Source organism: Bos mutus, chromosome 8 (genome assembly GCF_027580195.1).
Source record: "Bos mutus isolate GX-2022 chromosome 8, NWIPB_WYAK_1.1, whole genome shotgun sequence".
Lineage (NCBI taxonomy): Eukaryota > Metazoa > Chordata > Mammalia > Artiodactyla > Bovidae > Bos > Bos mutus.
In genome coordinates, this window is record NC_091624.1 from 66,424,940 (window position 1) to 66,450,680 (window position 25,741).

The 25,741-nt window shown below is 42.8% G+C and overlaps 1 protein-coding gene across 2 annotated transcripts in view; it reads left to right on the forward strand.

The window, feature by feature from the left end:
• The first annotated feature begins 284 nt into the window (after positions 1–284).
• Positions 285–25,741, forward strand: part of APBA1 (amyloid beta precursor protein binding family A member 1) — a 242,931-nt gene continuing 217,474 nt past the window's right edge. For both annotated transcript variants that reach the window (XM_070375790.1, XM_070375791.1), the window contains exon 1: positions 285–424. The gene's annotated coding sequence lies outside the window, so the exon portion shown is untranslated. The remainder of the gene's footprint in view (positions 425–25,741) is intronic.

A 25,741-nucleotide genomic window follows, 5' to 3' on the forward strand; every position in this document is an offset into this window, starting at 1 on the left:
TTCAGAGGCTGCGCGTGGAGGACGCCGCCCGGCTGCTGCGTGCGCGCGCGCCGCGCGTGGGCGCGGGTGGGCGTGGGAGGCAAGGGCGCGCCTAGCTCGCGCCGTGCGCGCGCGCTTCCCCCACCCCGCCCCGGCGCCCTCCCTCGCCAGCCTGCCGGCTCGGCCCTGGCGCGCGTCACGAGGGGCGGGAGGGTGGGGAGAAGGGGGTGGGGCCGCAGGACCGGAGGGGCCTGAGCGGCTGCTGCGAAGCCCCAGCCAGAGCTGGGCGAGGGCGGCTGCGGTCGCTACGGCGGCGGCGGCGGGAGAAGATGGTGGCGCTGGAGGTAGGAGCGGCTGGAGAGGAGCTTTATTCCCAGACTTGGCACCAACGCTGTCGTTAGCGCCGCCTGCTCCTGCGGGCCCGCGGACCCAGCTGTCAGGCAAGGTACCACCTCCAGGGAGGGTTGGGTGAATGGGGGGTCCCGGCGCTGATGCTGCCCCCGACGGGGCCCCCGTCCTCGCCGAAGGGCGCCCCCGGGCGCCTGCAGGGAACAATAGTGCGGATGAGAGGGGACAGCCGGCGACATCCAGGGAGGCAATGCCTAGAGCCATCGAGCTAACGGGGCGGGGGAAGGGGGCGTTGAGGATACGGACGCCTGGTGTCCTGTGCGCGCTGACATGCCGTGCTTTCGGGGCAGCGGTGAGTCTGATGACAGTCATGGCAGGAGTGTGTGTGTGTGTGTGTGTGTGTGTGTAAAAGGTAGAGTCGAAGGGATGGGGGTGGCGGACCGAAGGTGTTGGGGGATGACATTTCCAGGAATCCCCGCTAGGATCCCTCAGCTCTCGGCGGACTCTCCGGGAGAAAGAGTGTGGTGATGACAACGGTGAAGTGAGCAGGATGCACTTGGTGTGTGAGTGTGGAGGGAGGCAGAGGCGTGGGTGCGGATTTGTAAAATCCCATGTGTGTGAATCTATGTGTGTATGTGTGTGTGTGTACTCCTATGACTGCAAACTGCTCTCCAAACCCAGAGATCTGTGGGTGCCCTGACTTGCTGTCACCCGCTGACTGTGGGACAATGTTATTTCTTCCCTGAAACTCTGTTCACAGTCTCTGTTCTGCTCCCGCCTGGGGATGGCCGGCTGTAGGGATTCTCACTTCCCTTCGTTTCCCCTCATTTCCCCTTTTCCTTCACATGTCGCTTGAGATGGGGATGTGGAAGTGTGCATGTGGCTTTGGGCACATGGCAGGGAAACAGTATAATGGTTACCTTTCCTGGGCTTGCTGGCAGTCAGGTTTTGAAGGGAGCTTCCATCCTGTGACACTTCTTTCCTCAGCTCCTAGTCTGTAAGGGTCTTAGATGCCCTGACTCTGCAATTTCTATTGTTTTTCTCTTGTCTGACCTGAAGGAGAAGGGTCTAATGGCCACTGTCCCCACAACTTTGAATGTCAACTAAACCTTCTCGGTCCACATTTAAACACTGTAGATCTTATGGTTGAAGAATATGGTCTTTATCTTGGATCTTGTAGAATGAACTCTGAAGGTGTGTATGAGAGATGAGGGGGTAGTATTTTAACAGAAAAAAAAAATCATTGAGAAACTGGTCCCCCGCCCACCCCTTGGTCAGCATCACAAGCAGGGCGTTTTCCTTAGGAAAAGGGATACTTTATTTCTAATGCTAGTGGCATCCACTCTTCCAGCTTTCACAATGGCTAGGTGGTACCATGTATTATTGGGGAACTAAAATCCCCCAAGCTTCATAGTGATGGGGTCCCAGGTTAGTGAGTCTGCTTTCCTAGCCAGTGTAGCCTGCAAGTAGAAAATTTGGAGAATGTCAGGCTGGCAATAAATCACCCAGTGGGAGCCAGGACACGGAATTGCATCCAGGGTCTATAGCTGTTTAATTGTCTCTGCGTGATAAAGATCCGCTTATGTGGGGTTGGGTTGAGAGAGACACGAAGGGAGATATTGTATTCATATGTGCGTCCACTGCAGTTTGACTCCCCAGCTCCTGTTTTTCTCCTGCAGTGTTTATAAGAATGATGCACCTTTACACTTTATATCTTGATACTTATTTATTAAAATGTTGTGGAACTAGATTAACCTGCTTAGAACATATTTGAATCATAACACCTTAAATTCTACTGCATTGCTGTCAGAATCCAAACTGGCTGCCCCAGTCCTCTTGAAAAGCCTATAGCAGTCATAGCTACTCAAGTAGGTATACAACATGTTGGCATCAGATGTTTCTTTCTCTTTTAAAAAAATTTTTGTTATGTTTTGCAGAGGTTGCATTGAAAATAATAGAACCAGGGCTGTCCACATATGCTTTTTGTCTTCCCATTTGTCTTCTCTTAATTAATGATGATCTGTAGACCAGGTTTTCTTGGAGCTGTGAACATTAAAATAAATTTCCTCATGTCCTTCAAGTCAAGCCTTCTAAAATTTTAATGTGAGGTTGTTGGATCGCATCCAAAGTTTTACGATAGATTTATAAAAATGAATTTGGAATCTTAGTCCTTAACTCTCTTATTAGTTCTGCCAATTTCTTTCTGAGAAAAGTACTTTGGAACGTAAAAGGCATTCTAAGAGGTTTTTGCTATTTTTTTAAAGAAAAGTTTATATGTGCAAGTAAAATCCAGAGATATAAATGTCTTACCATAAAGTTTAAGAGTATTAGGAATTATCAAGGTAAATAAACTGTTTAAAGAAAGAATAATTATACAACAGCACAATTGATGACTCAGGAATTAGTGATTTCCTTTCTAACCTGTGATAATTTTTAAAATTCAATGCCTGGCTTTCTAAAGATTGCACTATTAAGGTTAATGATACAGCTTGAATCCTGTAATTCAGTCTGTAAATAGTTGTACCTTTTGCTGTAGCCTGAAGCAAGTCATTTGTTTTGCATGGATGTGTTTTCTTTCTTAAAGGAGCATTAATTCTGTTCTTTTCCACTATTGGGTCTCTTAAAGAAGTTTGTTTTTTAGAAGATTTGGGAATAAAAGACATCTGAAAATTGACCTGTGGGGTCAAAAGGAATAAACTGTGGTACCGTGGGCGAGGTTGAACTTACATCCTATAAAGAAAAAGTAATTGTTGTTAAAATTGAGAGACTTTCAACCACTAAAATCCAGAGTTAACCCTTTAGGTTACAATCATTAATTTACAAATATTTACTTGTTGCCTACAACATCTTAGGCAGTGTATACCTTTGGATAGAGTTTGAGAAATGTTATGATGGCTGGAGATTTGAAAAACAAGGAGACCTAGATCCTGCCCAGAGGAAGTTCATGGCCAGGAAGGAGAGACAGGTCATGCAAGTAAAAATGGTGGAAAGTGGTGAAGTGCTGAAAAAGCTATATGCCTGTAGAGCTCTAGGAGTTCATGTGATACAACAATGACTTCAGAAGGAAGAAAATCAAGAAAGATTTGGAAGAATGAGCTTTTGAGCTGAGATTTAAATAGGTGGGTTTTGAGCTGGCAGGGAATGAAGGGCATATTTGTGGGAGGAACAGCATAGCAGAGGCCTGGTGGTGGGAAGTGTGTTGCCCATTCAGGGAATAGAATGAAAACGAAGTTGCTCAGTTGTGTCCAACTCTTTGTGACCCCATGGATTGTAGCCTACCAGGCTTCTCGAACGGTGTGCTTAAAATTCTTTCTCAATTAAACTGGGGGGTGGGGGGTAAAAAGAATGGTGTGTGCTGGAGCATAGGAGATGCCCAGAGATGAAGTAAGAGATAAGGAAAAGACAGTCATTCAAGGTTGTGGGGCAACTTTTATGTGGATTTTATTCAGTTACTGCCAGGGAGCCTTGGAAGGTTTTTGAGGATGAAGGTTGACAGAACTATAACTGAGCTTCACAGTGACAATCTTGAATTGTGTTGGATGTAATGAAATGAGGAAAGAACGGCAGTAGGGAGACAAGATAAGCTCTGTTGTTAAATTAAGGGTCAGAGGAAATGAGAGAGTGAGAGTGAAGGGAGAGAGCAAACTCAAGAGACAGGGTACAAGAATAATCTGAACACTGATCAGGGAGATCAAAGGTCATTGTCAGGCTCAGCTGTGAGAATGATTGGGTCATTGTCAAGAAATCCTCCTTCAGAGGAGGATGAGGAAACTTCTTTATAAAGAAGTTTCATTTTGAGCCTGACAGGTTTGTCCAAATGAAGGGACTCCAGTACAGGTATAGGTTTTGGAGAGAGGTTAGAGCGACAAAGAGAGATTTGTAAGTCATTTATTTAGGAGCAGTTTTAATGTCTCAGGGGGGCTTCCCTGGTGGCTCAGAGGTAAAACGTCTGTCTGCCATGCAGGAGACCCGGGTTCCATCCCTGGTCAGGAAGATCCCGTGGAGAAGGAAATGGCAACACACTCCAATATTCTTGCCTGGAGAATCCCATGGACAGAGGAGCCTGGTAGGCTACAGTCCACAGAGTTGGACATTACTGAGCGAGTTGGACATGACTGAGCGACTTCACTCACTCACTTAATGTCTCAGGAATGACTGATAAAGAGAGTGGAGCAAGAAGAGGCAAAGGCTAAGGGTAGGCTCCTTGGAGGACATCTGGGTTGGAGGGGAAAAGAGAAAAAAGAGGTTATGAGCATTAAACAAGGGGCAGTTGGAGGAATGCGGTGGCAGTAGTGTGGTGTCATGGAAGCTGGGAAAGGTGAGGGAGTACCACCCTTCCTACATCACGCCCCAAGCGGGTGGAGGCGCAGGGAAGGAAGAGCCGTTGGGTTTGACTTGGCTTTCCTTGATTATCCTGAGGCAGGTGGAAGTGTACCCACGCTGTGAGGGATTGAATAGGGGAGGGTGATGCATATGGAGAGCAGCGAGGACAGACTTCCTTTTTAATAAGTAGGATGAAGGGGAGAGAGAGTTTGCTACATCAAAGGTAGGGCATGGTGTAGGGAAAGTAATGTCTTAGTATAGGGACACCTGAATCTACCTTATAAGTGGAGGAGAAGAAACCAGTGAAGGATAGAGATCAAAAGTGTAAGGGAGAGGGTAATGGGAACTAATGGGAGAGGCTAACTAATGGGGATGCTGATGGGAACATAATCTTTAAGATAGGACTGTTCAAGAGAAGGGCTCTTTTGGGACAGAAGCATGGGAAATTTGAGATGAAAAGAAAGGAATTTGGCCATGGTCTTCTAAGTCAAGTCAGAGAGAGCTGGGCAGGGTTGAAGCCATGGGTAGAATAATAAAGACTTAGACCAAGTGCTGTGGGAATGTAGTGGTGAGTTAGTTAGGGGTAAATAAAAGATTATTACCTGACTATGAAGGCCTCCTGTGTTTGGAGAGCATAAATTTGTGGTAGAACCAATTAGTCCTATATAATTAAAGTTTGACAACTGCTTATATAATTTTTGTTATTAAAATTAATAGCATTAAATATTGTTAAATACAGTAGCTCCTCCTTCCCATAAACTCAATGAAAAGAGAAAAATCTTTGCCTTTAAAATTAGCTGAATAAAAGACCCCACCTGAAGTATTTCCTATAAAGATTTTCTCTCAAGGATTGCTGACTTCAGTAAATAATGGAGGAAAATATAAGTGTTTTTGAAAAGATGAGCTTTCCCTATCTGCAGTGCCAACATATGGCAAAAGAAAAATCAAATATAGCTCTTCTCCCAACACCATGCCTATTGTAAGTGCTCAGTAAAGTTTTTTTGCATGAATACATGAATAAATTAATTTTTTGGTAAAGATAGGTATAGTATCTAAGATCTAAAATTTCAGGATTTCTTTCTTATTTACATCATGGACATTGAATAAGTTGCATTCCATGGCCTGTTCAAGTTCATGACAGCATTAAAACTTTTATTTATTCATACCTGCTACATACATTGAAGCTTTACAAATTTTTTTTCACGAAATAATTCTGTATGCTTTAGACCCTCAAAAGGGGTCTACAGGGTCATGTGTGATTCCAGACAAATTTATAGAAATCTGACTGTGGTGAGTGTTGATTTTGAGGTTTTAATGTTGAAATCATTTATTCATTCCTTCAACAAATGTTCTCTGAACATCTTCTCTCCACCACTCACTATTGTTGGTGCAAAGGATAGAGCAGGGGCAAGAAGGTCCCTACTACCACCGACCTTTTAGAGGAAGGGATTAAAAAATAAATAAGCACATATATTTCAGGTGGCAGTGAGTGCTATGAAGAAGAAAGCAAGGAAGGAGTAGAGTGTGGAGTGTAGGGGTGGCTGTTACTTTATAGTGGGTGGTCAGGGAATGCCTTGAGCTCAGAGCTTAAAGAGTTGAAAGAGTGAGCCATGCAAGTATTTGGTTGGCCAAAAAGTTCATTTGAGTTTTTCTGACTGATGGGGCAGTAAGACCCGAACAAACTTTTTGACCAACCCAGTATTGGAGGGCAGGACCTTCTAGGTAGTGAATGTCAAAGGGCCTGAGACAGGAACATGCTTGGCATAATCAGGTAAACCTTGCTGGTTTCCTTGCTTCTCCTGGCCATGTAGTGTCACACAGATACATGGAGCTGTCACTTAGGGACCCTGCAATGTGATGCTTTGCCTTTCAGTATTGAATCAGTCACCTGTAAGGCTGTATCACACTACCGTGTTCGGGCTGACCTGTGGGTGAGTCGGTGCTGGGTTTTTAAAAAGAGAATATGTCCTGAATCACACATTTGAGTTAGAAAACTTGGAGAGTAGCTGTGTCTGAGTAGTGCTGAAATACTAGTCAGCTGGAAGTGGTCCCTTTCTTGAAACTGCACATTCACTCTTCTCTGGACTGAACTGTGAAGATGGCCATAGGGTTTCTTTTCTTCTTCCATATTTCATATCTCATTCTTAGGTCTAAGACCTTTGAAACTAGAGCTCTGTTTTGTTCATCTGGGCATAGAAAAACCCTACAACCCGTAGAAAAATTCCTTGCCTTAGTAAGGTATCATCAAATACTCATTGCAAAGAATGGATGAGACATTTCCAGGTATAAAGAATGGGGCTAAAGCTCTTTGACCTTGATCCCTGCAGACAGCTGTTTTTAAAAGAAGACACAAAATTTCCCCTTGGTGCTAAGTAGTTTATGCACTCATGGCCTGAGATGAAGACTTGGGTACAAATAGTCTGTTTGGGAGGTGATCCCAAGAAGCACAAATGAGGAATGGGAAAAAATGAGACAGGGAAGGAAGGAAAACAGGGAAGTAAGAAAAGAGGCAAGTTAGTGAGCAGATTACCATTGTGGGCAGTGGAGGCGCTAGTCTTTATGATTGTCTACCAACCAGTGGGGAAGGTGGGATTTTATCCCCCATTTAATCCTGGGGGCATCAAGTCCCAAGCACTTTAATGCTGCGAACTTTGTAGGCACTGCAGAAAACCCTTGTGGGTAGCTAAGCAGAGAGGCTGAGAGGGTGGAGGTAGGAAACCAGCAGTGTGTGAGGGGAGCTGTCCAGCAGAGCCGCCCGTGAACTCACAGGTGGGCTAAAAGGGCATGCTGCTGTTGCTGCTAAGTCGCTTCAGTCGTGTCCGACTCTGTGCGACCCCATACATGGCAGCCCACCAGGCTCCTCCATCCCTGGGGTTCTCCAGGCAAGAACACTGGAGTGGGTTGCCATTTCCTTCTCCAATGCATGAAAGTGAAAAGTGAAAGTGAAGTCGCTCAGTCGTGTCCAACTCTTCACGACCCCGTGGACTGCAGCCTACCAGGCTCCTCTGTCCATGGGATTTTCCAGGTGAGAGTACTGGAGTGGGGTGCCATTGCCTTCTCCAAAGGGGGATGGGGGCAGCACAACAACATCTTCTTGTGCACATTGGCACAGGGATAGCACAGGGAATTTTTAATAGTAAGAATTTGTGGGATAGCAGTTACTGTTATTTTATTTTAGGGGTTTTAATATATTGTAGCAGCTTCCTGCTCTTCAAATTTACTCATAAGCCAACTGTTGACAATCCTCAATTATCTGGGATGCACATTACCATGTATGCCCATGTATAAAGTACCCTGGATTATAAGGTAGTACCCAGTTTTCCAGCGAGGTAGTTTTTAGAAGTCTTTACATCAACTTGAATATGCACAATGTAGTGATATAGGTAAAGGATATTTTTTCTATTTAATAAATAATATTTTGTTAAATTTAATTTACTATAAACGTTTATACTATATTTAATAATCTATATTTATTAATTCACTTGCATATATTTTAAATCACCTTATTATAAAAGTAGTCATTTTAAAATATGACATTCTTCTACACTCACATTTTACAAAATCATTTATTCAAATGTTTTACATGCTGCTTTGATCAGCGTCTTTTTCATCTGTAAACACCACTTTTGGCATATTCACACCTATCTAACTTGTATGTCATAGAGTACTTTTGAATGTGCATGTGATGCTGTCCTTCCATGGGACGCCGCCCTTAATTCTAAGCCCTGTATGCCTATTCACACAGTGTAAAGACAGTTGTTTTTTTGCTGTCTTCCTATAGGTATATATTCATGCCCTCTACAACCCAGCCCTTCTGCATGATTTGTGTAAAGTCATCCAATACAGGCAATTATGAAGGAGTATTTACTTAAATTGGTGTTAAAATCTTGACTCCCTTCATTCATTCACCTATTCTGTTTCAATCCCATGACCTCTATAGGCATCCCTATCTAGTTTTGATTGCAGTTGTTTCTGGCTGTCTACTCCAAACAGTTCTCAGGTGACCTCTGAAACCTACATCTTTTCATAAAACCTTCAGTCTTACTAAGTAAATTTTTTGACATGGCTTTTCCCTTTAAAATCAGTGGTCATCACATCCATTATTAATTAATTGCTTGATTTTAATTCCTGTTATCTTTGAGATAATAAGCTTTTTGGCATTCAGAAGAGAGTAACTGAGAGAATGGCTCTTAGTAAGGGAGACTTTATATGGAGTTAAACACAAGATGACTTTCTCTTTTCTGAAATCTCACTTTTTGGGGAGATTAGGAATCTCATTTTGTGTATGCCATGTCATCATGGGAGGTTATTGAGGTGTGGTGATCCTTACCTAGTAAGTTTCCTCTCCAACCTCCTGCTCTTCTGCTCCATGGTGGATTAATTAGTGTGAAAAATACAGTAATGATTTTGTTTCACTGAGCAGTTGATTAACCGTTGTTCTGAACAATGTGACCATTTACGTTTCTGACTTTCGATAAATTTTGTATCTCACGTTCAATTCCATATTGATTGACAGATACACTTTATTTTCGAGAAGAGGTGTACTTGACAAGATGTGCATAAATCCTTTTTCTTGTAAATGGTAGCATATCTTAAATTCAGAGGAAGAGCTTATCATTGAAAGAGATTCCAATTATCAGCAATAATTACCCTCTTATGTGGCTAGTCAATGAATTAGGATTTTTATACTGGACTTACTATGTGGATCACACTCTATTTCAGTGCCTTTAAACTTGTTTAACCAAGACCTCTCGTGAGAATATAGTTTATATCATAGCCTAACAATATAGATGAGTGTGTTTAAACACACACACACACACACACAAACATATCACTGAAACAAAAATTTCACTTGACAATACTGGTCCTTTATTATGTGTGAAGCACTTGGATATTTTCTGTTCTTTTCCATTCTATTCTATATGATTGTCAACTCACTAAGCTTATTTCAATTCTAATGGTTCCTGACATGCAGTTGAAGAAACACTGTTCTATTGTATTACATCCATCAGAAGAGTGCTTGTTTCCTTATAGCATGAAATAATTTCACATCAGAGGATTTTTAAAATTTGTTTCAAATTATTAGCATATCTGTATATTTGGTAGTGTGAGTGTAGCAGGTCACAAGAATACTAAAGGGAAATTTATTTTTGAGTAGATGTTTTATTTCCAAAAGAAGAAACTATTAGTGTGAAAAGTGGAATCAGACAAGTGGATTGGTTCTTAGATCTAGTGGCTTCCTGGGCTGTACGAACCATGCTCAGCTTCTGGGTCCTGACTGCGTGGCTGGACTGGCCGGCATTCCCAGTCTGGCTCATCTCTCCTCACAGTTCTTTCCTGCCCCCTCCTTTCCTGCTTCTTTCCCAAGCCACCACCCCCAAATCTCAGGAGTGCTAGATATTCAGTTCAATTACTTCCTTCTCAATTTCAACCTAATATATTTCTTCCTAGATATGAAACTACTTTTTACACCCACTTCTCTTCCAAATAACTTGAAAGTACAGGAATCTTTTTTTCTCATACCTGGCATGTGTGTTGGGGGCAGGGTGGGGAGGGGGACCTAAAGAAGCGAGAATTTGTTCCACAGGTGGAATGTTTCCATAGTGTTAGGTGGTATTAAAGTCTAATCTAGTCTGGTGTTGAGGTGTGATTACACTCTTTATGGCTCTCCTGTTGTCTAGTAGAAGGACATGTCAGTTCCTATTTTCAAAGCCTAATAGGCAGGAATAGAGACGCAAACATAGAGAATAGACTTCTGTACATGGGGAGCAGGGAGGGAAGGGGAGTGTCGGACAAATTGAGAGAGTAGCATTGACATATATACACTACCACATGTAAAATAGAGAGCTAGTGGGGAGCTGCTGTATAGCCCAGGGAGGTCAGCTCACTGCTCTGTGAAGACCTGGAGTGGTGGATGGGAGAGTGCAGTGGGATGGAGGCTTAAGAGGGAGGGAGTGTATGTAAACTTACAGCTGATTCACATTGTTGTATGGCAGAAACTAACACAACATTATACAGCATTTTTACTGCAATAATGAAGGAAAAAACCTCAATAGGTTCCCCATCCAGTAAATGAAAGCAAGTTAACATCATAGCTACAGAGTGCCAGGCGTTGTGCTGAGCACTATACACAGTTAACTCACTTGATTCTCATACTGACCTCACCTACTCTTCATAACCGTATCAGAAGACTTAAATTACAGATGGGACTTGAGGCTCTCAGAGGTTCTATCAGTGACTAACGGACAGGGCAAGAGGGCCTCACCTTGGGTCCAGGGATGAGAGCAGGCCCTGACGGCTCCTGTCCCCTTTGTCCTGGGGCCCAGCAAAAGCCCCCCACCCCACCTGCCCAGCTGGACGCCCTTGTTTGTGATGCCTTGTCCCACCTGGGATGTCTGTGTGTGGGGAGCTGTTGCACCAGCGTCTCGCCAGTCTCTACCTGCTGTGATGGAAAGGCTCAAAATGGATGGAGCGTGGTGCTTCCATTCATTAGCTGCCAACATTGATCAAGTCTCTCTTGACTGAGCTGAGCCTCAGCTTCCTCAGCAGTAAAAGGAGGGATGATGAAACCTACCCTTCCCTTCTCTTCCCACACAGGGCCACTGGGCTGTCAAGGGCTCTAGGAAAGTAAGGGAGATGTGTCACTCCCCTCATGATGACCTTGGGCATAAGTGACATCTCCCCACTCTAAACCAGGGGTCAGCATATTCTTTCTGAATGGGCCAGATAGTAAAAAAGGTTCCACGGGGCCGTACAGTCTCTGTCGCCTGTCACAACTTCTCAGCTCTGCTGTGGTGGTACAAATGCTGTGTGCAACGTGTAAGGCAGCGAGCAGGGCAGTGCTCCAATAAAACTTTATTTCTGGATGCTTAAATTTGAATTTCGTATCACTTTCACTTGTCACAAAATTTTGATTCCTCTCTTGATTTTTTTCCAGCCATCTAAAAATGTAAAACCATTCCCAACTCCCAGGCACTGGGCCAGATATGTTTCCTGGAACTGAGCTCGCTGACTCCTGGTATAAATGCTCACAGCCCTGGGTACCACTGGTTAGAGAGCAACTGCAGTTCACTTTGGACTGCAGCACTGTGCTTACTTTATTCCATCCCTCTCTTGTCCTTCTACAATATACACCCACCCACTGACCTTTTTCTCATCTTCTTTAGCACTGCGAGAGCTAACAGCGTATGGATACTCTGCACATACATATATGCACATATAGTATATGCTGAATACATATTTGTTGAATATATGGTCTACATAATAAGAAAATATGTTGCTTTTCTGTGTATCTTATTTTTCCATCTTTAAAAGGAATTCTGTCTATTCTCTAGTGAACCTTTAGGAATGGTTGAGTTAACATTTTGTAATTAAATTTAAGGGCTTTAGCAATCATGTTCCCCCCTCCCCCACTATTAACCAAAAAAGGAAAAGAATGTCAGGGAAGAAAGAAGAGAAAAGCAAACAGACAAAACAAAGCCAACATTTCAACACGAAAAGGGCTTATTAGAGAATAACTGAAGTGGCTAAACGTTTAGCTTTGGTCCCTGAGGCTTTCTGTCACTGTTGGAGCTCTGGAGGCTGATGTGCTTTGAGCCTTAGCTGCCAGCAGCCCGGCTTTTTGCTGTGCTTTACCCAAAATTTAATTCAGGGGTCAGAACTCTGCATTAGGCATAAATAAAGATAGAATGGTAAAATGTACTGTGTCTTTTCATCTGTATTTTCTCAACATGTATCAAGGAGTCACGTCTCTTTAAGAGCAAAGCCTTGAACACAACTCCCATTTTATTTCTTAGTAGGTATGTAGGACAAGGAAATGGCAGCCCACTTCAGTGTTCTTGCCTGGAGAATCCCAGGGACGGGGGAGCCTGATGGGCTGCTGTCTATGGGGTCCCACAAAGTCGGACACGACTGAGCGACTTCAGTTTCACTTTTCACTTTCATGCATTGGAGAAGGAAATGGCAACCCACTCCAGTGTTCTTGCCTGGAGAATCCCAGGGACGGGGGAGCCTGATGGGCTGCCGTCTATGGGGTCCCACAGAGTCGGACATGACTGAAGCGACTTAGCAGCAGCAGCAGCAGGCTCAGGAGTGGAAGCATTAGGAAATACATAAATCTAAAATTTTCTTCTCAAAATGAGATGGACAAAAGCTGGATGGTGAAATTACAGTGTGCATGTGTGTTATTTTTCCAAATAGTCTGTTACTCTGTGTTCTGTCATGAAGAAACTATATATGTGTGTGTATGTGTGTGTTTAAGGGGTGAGAAGAAAGGAATGTGCTAGAAAGTTGTAACCAAAATCATTAATAGTCTATACCCCTTATTAAAATTTGTTAAGGAAAAGAACAGTTAGGTTAGCTTTCAAATAAGCCCTTATCTTTTTTAGCCTGCCAAAATGTGTTAACCTGGAGAAAAGATCCATGGCTGATGTAAAAGAAATTACTAAGTGTGCTTTCAGCTTGGTATAAATTGGCACTGCTCTGGTAGATGCTGTCTAGCCTTGAAGACAGAATGTTAAGCCAGTGTTAGAGGTGCATATTACATTTTAGTTGTGTGAGGTATTCGAAGCCTGCTTGGGGACGAATGGAGGCTGAGGGGCTTAGGATGTTGTTTGCTATTGTGTCTGAGCTGCTCCCAGTGAGACACAAAATACCACTTACTGGCAGTGCAAAGACTGATTTCAAAATTGTTCTCAGTAGATGAAGGCACAGGGGTCGGGGTAGAGGCGGGCAGGCTTACCTGAGAACTGCAAGGTGTGGAGGGGGTGTAATTAACCATCTGTCTGCAGTTTCTTGTATGGAATGAGGCTCCCCTTGACGAAGTAAAGAGACTGTACTTATGAAGGTGGATGATTAAGGTTTTGTTCATTATATTATCTGCACAGTGAGTCTTACTTTTTCTTCTTTTCCTGAGTTAAATTTTTTCCTCTCTTAGCACCCCCTCCTTCTTTTTTCCATTCGGGGAATTACAGCGGGCTTGTTTATATCTCGCTTATTTGGATGGCTCCCTTCCATGCCAGAGGTTTTCAGCTAATGTCTGGTCATCATGGATTGTCCATTCATATTAGGGCTGTGACATGGGAGATAGCAAAGCGTCTGTATTAGTTGGCAGGGTTTGTAAAGGTCTTAGGTTGGGCCCCTCAGAGCAGAAACTCAGAAGAGGGTTGTTATGTTCAGGCACTGCTTTATTAAGGAGATGCTCTGGGAAGAGAAGCAGGGTGTGGGGGCGGGGAGGGTGTCCGTCAGACAAGGGCATGATCTCAAAGGCTTGAGGGTGGGGAAGTTCTGGTATGATGTGGTCTCAGGACTGTCCCGACCAGAGTCGGTGGCTTTGGTGGTACGCATTGCATACCTGTCAGTCACTGGGTAAGGGTCTTGGGCATTGAGACGGGACTGTGGGGAGGGGAACATACATCCTCAGGTATTTCTGGTTCTCTATATGAAAAGGCAAAGCTGGCCAATGAGTCATGGATGCTGGCTATTGACCAGGTGAGGATTTGGATGTGATACCAACATTGTCCACCACCAGACCAGTAGCTGCTTTTTACAGTGGTCAACCAAGGAGCCAGTTCAGCGCTTCCCTGGGAATCCCCATATGCCACTCTCTTTCCTGAGAAGTGGCTGCTGGCTTCTGGTGATGTGTGTGTGTCACATGGAGCAGAGGTCTGGGATCCAACTGTCTGGTTACAGGAAAAAAGGCCTGTTTTCCAGAGCCTTGTGTACCTCCATCCTTTGCCAGGCCTGTATGCCTGGCCAGGGAGTCTACAGTCTAGTCGTTTCCAAAGAAATGTGTTAAAAATCTCTTGTTTGTGGCTATTCTCTCTCTGTTTCTCTTAATAAAATGTATGTGGTCAAGTTGCCACCTTTAACCAGAGCTACTCAAAATAAAAGCTAAAGCAGAATTGTGGACTGAAAAAACGTATCTGTTTTCTCAGAGGATCTGTTTTCTCTTCCCCATTGGAATATAATCCTGCACAGGTCCTTTAGATTTCCCTCTCTTGAGTGGTGTGAAGTCAAAACCAGCTTATTAATCACATAATACAGTCCAGTGTAATAATAAAAATTCCAAACCCCTGCCTCATTCTTGACTTTTAAAAATTGCAGTGAAACCTGAACACAGTACAGAAATCTCAAGTGTGCAGTTTGTTGAATCTTGTGTATCTGAAAACCATATAATTGGCACCTAGATGAGACACAGAACACATCCTGCCCCTCCTCCACTTCCCCCAAGCTCCCTCATGGCCATTTCTAGTTAATATCACCTGCAGCCCAAAGGTAACCACTGCTCTGTCTGACCTCTATCACCATGGAGTATTTTGCTTGCTTTTAACTTCATACACATGGAATCCTTGAGTATGTAACCTTTTGTGTCTGCCTTTTTTGTTCAATATTTTTTAGAGATTCATCCATGTTGTTTTATGTATCAGTAGTTCATTCCTTTCTGTTGTGGTTTGATAACCCATTGTGTGGGGTTTCCCCAGTTACTCAGCAGTAAAGAATCCTCCTGAAGTATGGGAGATGCAGTTCGATCCCTGGGTTGGGAAGATCCCTTGGAGGAGGGCATGGCAACCTACTCCTGTATCCTTGTCGGGAAAATCACATGGACCAAGGAGCCTGGTGGGCTGCAGTCCATGGGGTCACGAAGAGTCAGACACAACCGAGCATGAGCATGAATCTGTTGTGTGAATATACTTAGTTTATTCTCTGATCTTCTATTGGACACTTAGGTTGTCTCACTGAAGATTCTTAAACATTTTGGTGCACATAAGCATTCATTTCTGTAGGAGCGAAATAGCTAAGTCATGGAACAGGTAAATGTTTAGGTTTTGAGATATGGCCCAAAGGTTTTACAAAGTGGTGGACCAATTTACTCCCCCAACAGCAGCTTATGAGAGCTGTGGTTGGTCCCCATCCTCATCAGCACCTGGTCTCATATCATTCATTTAGTTCTAGCCATTCTGGTAGGTGTGTTGTTGTTGTTGAGTTTGTAAGTCATGTCTAACTCTTTGCAACCCCATGGATTGTAGCATGCCAGGCCTTCCTGTCCCTCACTGTCTCCCAGAGTTTGCCCAGGTTTCTGTCCCTTGAGTTGGTGATGCTATCCAACCATCTCATCCTCTGCCACCCTCTTCTCCTTTTGCCTTCAATCTTTCCTACATCAGGGTCTTTCCCAGTGAGTCAGCTCTTCTCATCAGGTGGTCCAAGTATAGGAGCTTCAGCTTCAGCATCTTTTCTGGAATTCCCTTGCTTTCTCTACGAACCAGCAAATGTTAGTTCCTCTGCCTTTTCTGTACATCTTGAAGTTCTCAATTCAAGTACTGCTGAAGCCTACCTTGAAGGATTTTGAGCATAACCTTACTAGGATGGGAAATGAGTGCAATTGTCTTGTAGTTAGAACATTCTTTAGCACTGCCATTCTTTGGGATTGGAATGAAAACTGACCTTTCAGGTGTGTAGTGGTGTTAAATATGTCTAGTGTTAAACTTCTCCTCCAGCTCAAGCAGGCTGCTTCCATGGAGCCCACAGGAAACACACACTGCTGTTCCAGTGGCAGTTGATGTGCCTTTTGTTTCAAAGACAGCCCTCTCTCTCTTTGCCCTGCTGGTTTTGACTACCTTCTTGATTTCTCACAGCAAGAATCAGACAACATCCTGGGTCCCACAAACTCCAGAGAGCCCACATCAAGCTCCAAGAGTTTTTCTTGAAGCCTCTTTACTTGCTGTGTTAGTCTACTAGGGCTGTCATAACAGACTACCGTAGACTGAGTGGCTTGGCCAACAGAAATTCAGTTTCTCACAGTTCTAGAGGCTGAAAGTTGAGGATCAAGGTGTCAGCAGGCCTTTCTCCTCAGCTTGAAGACCGCCACCTGGTCGCCATGTCCTCACATGGGTTTTTCTCATTAGGGCACATACTTGATATCACCTCCTCTTCTTAAAAGGACCCCAGTCATGTTCTGTTATGTGTCCAGCCTTATGATGATATTTAGCTTTAATTACCTCTTTAACGGTCCTATTTCCAAATACAGTCACGCTGCGGGTTGGAGCATCAACACGTGAAGGGCGAGGGGCACACAATTCATTCTGTAACACTTAGTTTGGTGTGTACATGGAAAGAGCTGTCTGCCAACTCTGCAGCAGTGTGTGAAGAACTCAGATGGCGGTCAGTTTTCTTAAATCAGTGTACAGTTGGTCATGATTTAAACTATTAGGAAGATTTTTTTTAATAATAGGAGTTAAACACATACGGTGAGGTACATAAAGTACATATGTCTTTGTGTACAGTTTAAGGAATTTTCCATATGTATAAACCTGAGTAACCACCCCCCAGGTCAGGATGTAGAACACTGCTAACACCCCATAGATTCCCCCCAGTCTATACTGTTCCTGTCTCCCCAGACGCAAACACTGTTGTGATTTCTACCGTCATTTATCAGATTTGATGATTCTTGAACTTCATCTAAAAAGAATCACTTACGTACTTCTTTTTTGTACAGATTATTTTACTTGGCATAATATCTATGAGATACGTGCATTTTATTATGTGTAACAGTGGTCATTCTTCTCATTGCTATATGGTATTCAGTTGTATAAATACATAATGATTTGTTAATCTCTGCCTGCTGATGGACATTTGAGTTTTCAGTGTTTTGACTATATGAACAATGCTGCTATGAACATTCTTGTGTATATCTTTCTGCCTTTTTTCCTATTTTTTGAGTACGTATTTAGGAACAGAATTCCTTGATCATAAGGATAGGTGTGTGTCTAATTAGAAACATTTTAATCAATTGTTTTTGTGAATACCTTTCTGTTTGATGTAATCTTAACATATCCTCTTCACAACTCAAGGATAGATATAGGTATACTACTCTGCTTTAAGGCAGAGATATGTTTTGTTGATTCTTTTCTGATTAATTTTATTGTCTCCTTCAGTTAACAGAATGTGATTTTGTTATTTTATATATCAAAGGTAAATGAGGCATATGCTTGTGAATTCACTGGACACTAAACAGGTTATTCATGCATATTTGAAGAGTGTTTTTGTCACACTCTGTTAAGAAGTTAACAACCATCCACTAACACATTTTGTTTGCTTTATCTGAATCAACAAGGTTATAGATTTGGAATACTTTCATTGAAAATAGTTTTATGTACAACAGAACAAGCCAGTGCATATTTTAGTTTTTAACATCTTAGCTTTAAACATTAATTGAGCCCCATTCTAATCAAAGTATATTTATTTTCACTCGAATACTGTAAAACAGCTTTAAAAAAAAACAGTAATAATAGAAAGGAAAACATTTATATATTAAGTCATATATTATGTTAAGTAACCTAAAACACTGCTCAAAGCACTTGATGTACATTAATTCATTTAATTCTCACAACAACACTTGCTATTATTATATACATTTTATAGATGAGGATACCGAGGCACAGAGAGGTCAAGTGACTTGCCCAAGATCACACAACCAATAGGTAGCCAGGATCCAGAGTATGTACATATATAACCACTATACCATGCTGCCTTTTAACTCATTTTTTTATCTTTCTGTTTATACATGGTGGAGGGGGCTGTGGGAAACAGCATTCCTGCTTTCTCAGTTCTTAGAAGTTTTCTCATTTTGGACTAAAGCTGTTGCAGTTAAAGTCTTTATTATTGAACAGATTCCATTAATCAGATGCCTAAAGGATGCCAACCTGCTCTCACTGTCTTGGAAAAAAATCACATTAAAAGAATATCAACAGAAATAGAGTTGTGCATGCATGCTCAGTCACTTCAGTCGTGTCTGACTCTTTGTGACCATATGGACTGTAGCCCTTCAGGCTCCTCAGTCCGTGGGATTCCCCAGGCAAGAATACTGGAATAGGTTGCCATAACCTCCTCTAGGGGATCTTCTGACCCAGAGATCGAACCCGCATCTCCTGCATCTCCTACACTGCAGGCAGATTCTTCACCACTGAGCAACCAGGGAAGCCCAGAAATAGAGTTGCAAGTATAGAAAGCAAACCTGTGGTTACTAGAGTGTAAGTGGGGGAGGGATAAATTGGGAGACTGGAATTGACACATCCAAACTACTACATTTAAAACATAACTAATAAGGACCTACTGTATAGCACAGGGAACTCACCTTAATACTCTGTAATGGTGTATATGAGAAAAAGAACCTAAAAAAGAGTGGGGGGGGAATATATATACATATATATATATATACAAACACACCTGGAACTGACATGAGGCTGTAAATCAACCTTACTCCAATAAAAATTTTAAAAAAAGAATACCTCTCTCCCTCCTTCCCACACTTTAAGCCTTTGGGTTATATTGGGGAAATCTGTTAAGGGAAGAGCCTGGATGTTCCTGCAGATCCTCTACAGCCCTGAAAGACTGACCTCCGTATGGCTGGAGAATGATGCTCAGCAACAGAGGTCTTAACCCCCATGATCTGAGCACTAATCCCTTTCTCACGTTCACTCTTCATCACATTCATCCTACACATATTTGGTGGGCGTGGACAGTGAGCCAACCCTGTGCAGGTTCCAGGGGTTTATTGGAGTGAAGCCCTATTCTTTAGGGAGCTAATTTAAAGTTGAGCACAGGAAATAGGTACTTACACAAACCATAGAAATGTCATTGCTGTTCTTACACCTGATGTGTGCTGTGAAGGACAGTTAAGATTGCTTGTGTGTGACAGGGAGCCAGCCCTTCTGGGGTCTCTCAAGAAGGGCTTCTGTATGTGCAGAAGTAACTGAGGTGGGGAAGTAGTCACAGGCAGAAGGGAGAGGGTGCACCAGAGTCCTGGGAAGGGGAGGGGACAGCTGCCTGCACACTGAGAACAATAGGGAGTCGTCTAAATGTTTCAAATAAAGGAAAGCCATGGTCAGATGTGTGCTTTCTGAGATACTAGGTTGGGAAGAGGGCCCAAGGGAAAGCCCATTTGTAAACATTTTGCAAAAGGGAAGGTGATTCCCATTAGAGCCCATCACAGACTCTAAAGGGGGAGGTGGTGGTTTGGGAAATGTTGGCAGAAGAGCTGGGAGATGGACAGACAGGAAAGATATTGAGCAGGTAAAGTCATCAGGACCTGGGGATGGAGGCAAGGGCATCACAGCCTGCTCCTAGGTTCTGTTTTGTGCTTCTAGAGGGATGGGGTCTCCAGTTACTGAAATAAGAGATGGAAAAATGGAAAGTGACTCATTGGGAGAGTGGGCAGGGAGCCAAGAGGACACTGACTGTAAGGTGTCTGTGAGGTCTGCAAGAACAGGCGAAAGGTGGGTGCTTGGATATGGATGTCTAGAACCTAACGAGAGATCCAGACTAGAGATCATGCTAATCAAGCTTTAGAAATGAGATTCTTATCCATACAGATGCCTTGAGTTTGGGGAGATCAAGTGCTAGTTTAAAAAAAGTGTGGATGAGGGCTAGAGCAGAGAACCAGGAGTTAGGCTAGTTGAATTGCCCTCTCTGAAAGCTTCACTCCTCTAAACTGCATCTGGCGTCCTAAAACCATGGCACTCTATCAGAGCATGAGTGGTCCAAGCTTTTCAATTGCTCTTCAACTGAAAATTTGTTAAAGTATTTGACTGATTTGTTTTTAAAATAGATGCACAGTTTGTGTAAATGTTTATAAACATGTTTACATGCAAACTTGCTGATAGTAAAGTTTATAGCATCAATTGCTGATTAATTGGAAAGATTACTTCTATGTCCTGGGCTTTAGGTATTTTAGAGCTGCTTATTCAAGTACTCCTTGTAACTTTGTTGTGAAGTTAAACCCATCTATGTTTTCTGACACAGACTCTGGTGTAGTTTTGTTCCTAACTTTGTTTTCATCTTCAAACTGTGGTGCTGGAGAAGACTCTTGAGAGTCCCTTGGACAGCAAGGAGATCAAACAGGTCAATCCTAAAGGAGATCAACCTTGAATATTCATTGAAAGGACTGATGCTGAAACTGAAGCTCCAGTACTTTGGCCACCTGATGCAAATAACTGACTCATTGGAAAAAACCATGATACTGGGAAAGACTGAGGGCAGGAGGAGAAGGGAGTGTCAGAGGATGAGATGATTGAATGGCATCACCGACTCAATGGACATGAGTTTGTGCAAACTCCAGGAGATGGTGAAGGACAGGGAAGCCTGATGTCCTTCAGTCCATACAGTCACAAAGAGTCGGACATGGCAGTGACTGAACAACAACCCTTTAGACTTGACCCAAGGGCATCACTCTAGGTGAGAAATGGTGAGGCCGAGGGTCTTGTGGCCAGACTGTGGGAAGCCAGCACAGACAACTTTTACCTGTGGTCTGATCTTCCTGGCAGGTTACTAGCCCTTCACCCATGAACACACTGTAAATAAGGACATCTGAGCACCTTCGAGCTCCGACCCAGACTCACAGAGGGCTAGGACAGGACTCAGGCCCAAGCAATGTGGCCCAGCCTTCAAGGCCTACCTTGGTCACCTCCATGTTCCTACTTCCAGAGAAGCCGGAACCAACATCCTGCTGAACAGTGTGCTCTTGTTATTAAAATAAACTTATTATGAGCTTCATTGGTCATTTGGAACCTTTTGCTTGATTTCCTGGAAGACAATGCTGTCAGAAACATTTTATCTAAAGATTTTAGATATTCAATAGTATTATTTCATTTCTGTGTATTTTTGTGTGCTTGGGTCTTAATATGTTAATAGTGTACATTCTGGTACATTCAGGAAGCAACTTTTAAAGCTTGAGTGTTTTGAGGTTTGTTTTTCTGTTTAATGACATGCATATCTTAAACTGTTGCTTTCATGACCTTGAGTTATAACTGAAGAATAAATTTGAGAAAAATATTGTCAGGAAACCCGAGAAAGAAGTTATTGTCTATCCTGAAAGCTGTCAGATAGAGATTACATGTAATATTTGGAATTTGGCTGGCTCCTTTACTGTGGCTTTTAAAGCACTTGCCACATCCAGCTACTTTGCAAAATACTGATAAACTCTTGGGAAGATGGATGTGTTTTATATGGCTTGATTTTAAGGGTAATGATTTATGAAACTTAGATGTTTTATCTGAAGGAGGCGAGGAACAATAAAATAGCCAGGGTAGAACAGCAGATTTGAGATTCTATAATTTGCTTCCTTTTCATATACTTTGTGAAGGAAAAGGTTAAGATCAATGGATAAGTTTTATACGCTTGCACAGTGCTTTCTGAACAAAAAGAGCTGTAGTCCCTTTAAAATGCCTGGCTGCTAATGAAACCTCAGGGCCTGGCTTCAGATATTTTGATTGCACAGGTTATGTATTGCTGTAGCTAGGCCTTGAGTCCTATTTGGGAGAGGGTGGTTTCTGAATATTAAGTAATGATATATCTCCCCACGAAGCACAGGAGAGAGGCTGGCCAGATGGGCAGTGCATCTGGGGTGCCTGTCTTCTCCTCAGTGACGGGGGATTCAGTGGAACTGTCCACCACCTTGTGTTCCCTGTGTCCTGGGACTTACGCATGGAGGGCACCGAAAAGCCTGGAGAAATAGTGCTCATCACAGGTCCCTGGGTGCCTGGAACCACTGAATCACATCCCACAACTCCCCTCCCAACTGGAATCAGGTAAGAACAAAAGGCAGAAGACAAATGGAGCTCTGTTACTGACAACGCCAGTTGGAAGCTGTGCCTTAGGTGTGCCGCCACCTAGGACTGACTGAAGCCCATCTCATTCACACCCTCCACCCTGCCACAGCAGGTAAACTCACTCAAGGCAGAGAGCAGATGGCAGTGCACCCCACTGTGGGCAGGCAGAGGTGAGACAGAGGAAGAGTTGAAGTTGGGCGTGCTCAGGACTTTCTCCCAACTCTCCCACCTCCCACGGGACACACCCTTTCTTGTGTCAGTTCAGTTCAATTCAGTCTCTCAGTCGTGTCCGACTCTTTGCAACCCCATGAACTGCAGCATGCCAGGCCTCCCTGTCCATCACCAGCTCCTGGAGTTCACCCAAACCCATGTCCATTGAGTCAGTGATGCCATCCAGCCATCTACTCCTCTGTCATCCCCTTCTCCTCCTGCCCTCAATCTTTTCCAGCATCAGGGTCTTTTCCATCAAGTCAGCTCTTCGCATCAGGTGGCCAAAGTATTGGAGTTTCTTGTGTAGGGGAATGAATGTTGAAGTGTAAGGTGGGGCCAGGGAGGCAGAGGAGGGTTACTCCCTCAAAAATCCCTTGTGGGAATATTAGACCATGGGAAGGCAGTTGTTCTTAAAATGAAGAAAAGTCATGATTGGCATACCTGCAGAAAAAAATCAGACATGTTTGTAGGTGTTCTACAGTGACCATTTATCATATGAGAGTTACACACACAAGGTAGAAAATGTATAAACTGTTTATAAGCAAAATGCAGGAAATCAGCATCGCTCTTTATCCCACTAGCCCAAGGCAATGACCGTTCAGGTTATGGTGTAATCTCTTCCTGTGTGTGTAACAAAAATACAGCATGTATGCTATTTTGTATCCTGCCTCATTTCACTTAACAATATCATAAATTGTAATAAATCTAGAAGATGATGCCTAGGAGCTTATCAAACTAAAACGTTTCCTGTTTTCAGCTTGTTTATATGTTGGAGGAAGTGCTTTAACTGGTTGTAAGATTAGTGAATGAATATATACATGTAGGATTTAGAGCAAAATATGTGACATGTATAGTGTTAATGTTTATCAGTCAGGGTTCTTAGACACGAGAAATAGACAGTGATTGGCTGACCAAGCAGAAAAGTTACAGGATAGCTTGCAAAAATTGTTTGGTGACCCAAAGGGGTGGGATGAAAGTTGAGTTTCCTGAACAGCCCTCACTATCAAGCCTCAGAACTGGTCTGACGAGAAAATGCTACCAGTTCTGAGTTCTTCATGACACAGGACTTCTTTGCCAGGACCTTAACTTTTTCTTTTTTTCTTTTTTTTTTAACTATAATTGACCTGAAACACTACACTAGTTCCAGGTGTATCAGAAAATGATCATGCAGGACCATAACTTTCTCACAACAGCTGGGCCCACAATCGCTGAAGCTATCTGTGTGGCCGGTCCTCAGCCAAGGGGCCACGACCTCTGTTGCCACCACTGAGGAGAAAGTGAGCTCCCTTCTTCCCCTTTCATATCACGAGCTCTGAGTCTGCCTCTGTGCCTGCTTGCCTGGTTGATAGAGCCCAGGTCATATGCCTTTTCTCGAGCTACAAGAGAAACCGGGCAAGCCAGTATCTAGTTTTTTTCTCTCATGTTCTTCGCCTAACCTGGACTCATAAAATGGTGAACTCACCAAATACAGACTGAAATCCAGGCAGGGACAGCCCAATGAATGAAAAATCTTTTACATGAGTCACGTTGTTTTGAGTCCTTACTTAACTGATGCTTTCAAGTAACTGACTGAATTTCTCTCTTGAAGAGAGAGATTGACTTCAGTTCTTTTGGCTCATGTGGCTTAGACAAGTTACAGTCTTTCTTACCTGCCTATGTCAAAAATAAGGAGAAAAATGCTTTGGAAACAGTAAAGAAGTAAATTACAATTATTCATCCCTTCAACCAATTTCTTTATATCTCCTTTGCAGTCTAATCACCATCCGAAACTGTTAACTTTGATGATTATCATGCATCTCCTAATAGACAATCCAATGGCTTCTGACTTCACTCTTTGGCAGCAGTCTGACACCTCTCCCTTCCCCACACACACTTCTAGTCACTTTCCAGTCTGGATATATTCTTCCCCCAGTGTTGTTCTCTAGAGTTCCATTTCCACAACCCTATTCAGGCCTTACTCAGAATAATGTCAGCTTCCAAGGGACTTCACCATTAGGACCCAGACTCTCCAGCCAGAATTATTTCACAGTATAAACAGATATCCCCAACTTCCTCTACTCAGACTGATTACTTGTTGTCTCCCAAATATGCCCACCCCCAGGTTTTGCTCACATCATGTCCTACCCCTGGAGTGTAGTCCCTTATCTCCTTCTGTTAAGACACTCTCCACTCTTTTATTTCTAAACCTCAGCGGTGTCTATTCTCATTTATCCTTTCATATTCTGTTTTACTTGAATCTTTACTCCTTTTTTCTTGGTAGTCTTGGCAGATGTCTATCTTATCAAACCTTTTAAAATAACTATCTTTTGATCTTACTAATTTTTAAATTTTGTTTTTGTAGTTTTCTAAGTTATTGATTTCTACCTTAAATATTTCCTTCTTTTTGTTACTTTAGGTTTGCTCTCGGATTTTTTTTCTCCCAAATTTTTTTGAGTGCTTAGTTCATTTATATAAAAGCTTCCCTTGTTTCCTGATTCTTATATTTAAAACTATAAATTTTCCTCTGAGTACTGTTTTAGCCACAACTCCATATTTTTCACATGTAATGTTTATCTGCCTTTTAATTCAGTTCTAAATATTTCTCTTCTCCATTCTTGAAGGTTTTTTACATACTTCCTCCATTCTAATGCCTCCCTCATCACACATCCAGAATCTGTTTTACTCTACTCTCCTTGACTTTGAGCCTTTTTCCCCTCTCAGTAGCCCCCTTATAACCTACCTTAATAGTTATTTATATGGATGTTTTAATTCCTGCACTGAACAGTCTGTCCCTTGGCAGTGTCTAAGGACTGTGGATTGTTCATCTCTTCTGGCTCCAGCCCCCACTACAGTGCAACAATAGAATGTGCTCACTATTATTAAATTGTCTAGAACAAAGGTTTTTATTTTTAGTTCTTGTGTACTGAATGATCAATCAGTAACTCTCAGTCTACGAGCACTTGCTAAGCATATTTTGTTTACAAGTTACTGTGCAAAGTCCTATGGGTGAGTCTAAAGAAGTTTCAGTTCTTGAGGTCCCATTTAAGACATGGCCAAGTTGGAAAGAAGAATAGGGTTCCTTGATCTGTGAAAACAGAACTCCCTAGTGAGAGCATTTGAGTCTTATGGATAAAGCCAAACTGAAGCTTCCAGGATGTGATGAAATGGTAAAGAGGAGTTAATTTGCACCTCTTATTGAGAACTAACAGCAGACTTTGGGGGAATGGACAAGAACTAGATCAACATTGAAAGAGTAGAAAATATTGGCATAGACACAGTAGGAAATACCCCACCCCCCA